Consider the following 2,503-nt stretch of genomic DNA (forward strand, 5'->3'; position numbering starts at 1 on the left):
GGACAGATATAGGACATAGAGGGATAGATGGTTAATCTCTAACCAGGGATACATGGGCAGATAAACTAATAATCATCACACAACATGATAATTTGCTATACAATGAGAAATGAGAGAATGGAAGAAAGAATAGTGAACTCTGGGGAAGAGGCATGGCATTGTGGAAGAGGGGAGCTGGGTTGTACAGGATGAGGATGCGTTAAAGAGGGAAGTAAAAGTTATCACCCTTGGGTCATCCCTTCAGTGAAGAGCTGAGGCACCTTAACGGCAACAGGAAATGAGGAATCCTGTCTTTATGTTCTAGTCGAGAGCAAATGCAGTGCTGAGAAATGGTGGTGACAAATAGATTCATAGACGTGAAGGAAGAGTGATAGATTGGGATTTGGATGACAGGGTTATGGCTGTGGGGTCAGGCAATGCAAGTCCAGACAAAGTTCAGGATGACAGTCTTTTCCTTTCAGTAAAGCGCATGACCACTGAGACTCATTGAACTCCTTGGCTATTTTAGCTTGAAAAGGATAGAGACCTCCCTTAACCCTTTGTTACTATACCCTGAAGTCTTTTTATTTTTACTTTTTTTTGCTTTCCAACTTCTTGTTAGCCTGTACAAGCCTTTTTTTTTTTCCTTAAACTTTTTATAATTTCAAATTTACAGGAAAGTTGCAAAAATAATACAAAAACCCATACAGAGAATTCTAACATAGGCCCCTCCCCAGATACTCAGAACCACCAATTTTAACATTTTGCCACATTTACCGCACCATTAGCTATCTATCCATCCATCTTTCTATTTTCTAAATATTAAAGATTAGGTTGTAAATATCATGCTCCTTGAATGCATAATATTTCCATGTAGATTTCCTAAGAACAGTACCCCAAAGTCTTTGGCATCAATAAAACATTTGGGTTGAATATGCCATATTTAGATTTTTGAAACAATTATAAAAGCCATTAAAGAAGGAAGAAAAGAAAGAGACCCTTCATATAATGTCCAGATTGATAATGAAATCTTTTTACATGTTGTAAATTTTTCGTAAATTTGGCTTTGGGATTTTGCCTTATCTCTTCACAAGTTTCTGTTAAATTGTTAAGACACCATAATTTGACCCAGTGTTTCCATTTGTACAAGGGTGTTCAGAGTTTATTAATCATAATAATAAAAAATGTGAAACAGCCAGTACATAGGACAAATGAGAAACATTCAAATAAATTATGGTTAACAATTTGATAGACTATTATGCCACCATTTTTAAATTATCTTACATTTAAAAACATGAGAAACTGTAATATTAAGAGAGTAAATGTTTACTAGCTATGTACATCCTTTGTGCCACTTTTGTAATATCAGAGGGAAAAAAAAGATCAGACAGCAATGGGCCAGATCATTATTTTCTAATTTTTCTACAATGAACATTGATACCTTTTGTAATCAGAGAAATGTTTGTAAATTTTAGTTAATTGATTAACTAGAAAAATATATATGCTTAGAACTCCACTTGTAAAATAAGACCTGACATTCCAAAGACGAAAGTTCATTTTCTGTAATTTTGCTGTCTTCATACTAGGTTTTGATGATAATATTAATTAGCGCATGATTATGTGCTATTAGGATAAAGAACCTCCTACTCTTCCCCACGTGCTGAGAAACTCAGCATGTCTGTGGTGACTGATGATGACATTGGTGACGATGATTTGATGAGTGTCCACCTAATATCCCTGGGGTAATGGGGGAACCATTACAATCAGACCAAGCAACATGAATTCCATGTACAAACCGAATTTAAACTCTTTTAAAAGTTCCAATTTATTGGACTAAAAACAGTCTGCCTTACTTAAACCAGGGTTAATTATCTTGCAGAATTTAGGACGTAGCCTCAAATTGCCTGTAGGTCCCTAACTTCAGTAGCCTTTTCAGAAGTCCACAAGGGCATTCTAAGACCAATTTGACAAAGAAAGCCTTGAATACAGAGCTAGGTAAAGAGTAATGAAATGCCACAGAAGGAATTAACTCTAAACTGGGAATTGTTTAGGAAAGGGAATTAGAAAAAAATAAGAATATCAAAGTGAAAGGAAGCTTTGCGCAGTAGCAGTATCGTAGCCAATGAGGTTTATCTGAGGCGTGATTATTGCTAATTGAAAACTTTTCCAATACCCCACCATGATGACTTGAAATATAGTCAGCATTAGCAACTTTTGACAGTCTCTATGGAAACTGAATTTAAAAAAAAAAAAAAAAAAAAAAAAACTGAGGAAGAAGAGAGGAGGAGGAGAGAAGGAGAAAAGATTATTTTTTTTAATCCAAAATAGTGATTACTTAACATGGTGAAAAAAATCAATATAGGAGCAAAAAGTTAAAGAGTCAGACCCAGAAAAAAAAATGACAGAAATAATTACCAAAGGTGAGGGGAATCTGGTTCACTAAATGTAGGTATGGAGAAAGAGTGGAATTTTTTTCAGAAACCTACAAAAATTGGAATAACATCCCATGCATTCAGTTGCATCC

The 2,503-nt window shown here is 35.0% G+C and overlaps 1 non-coding gene across 1 annotated transcript; it reads left to right on the top strand.

Annotated features, from left to right (window-relative positions):
• Positions 1-2,072: 2,072 nt before the first annotated feature.
• LOC119505820 lies at positions 2,073-2,212 on the top strand. Its single transcript, XR_005210856.1, has one exon. It is a non-coding gene; the product is annotated as a U4 spliceosomal RNA (small nuclear RNA).
• Positions 2,213-2,503: the final 291 nt, after the last annotated feature.

Source organism: Choloepus didactylus, chromosome 10 (genome assembly GCF_015220235.1).
Source record: "Choloepus didactylus isolate mChoDid1 chromosome 10, mChoDid1.pri, whole genome shotgun sequence".
Classification (NCBI taxonomy): domain Eukaryota; kingdom Metazoa; phylum Chordata; class Mammalia; order Pilosa; family Megalonychidae; genus Choloepus; species Choloepus didactylus.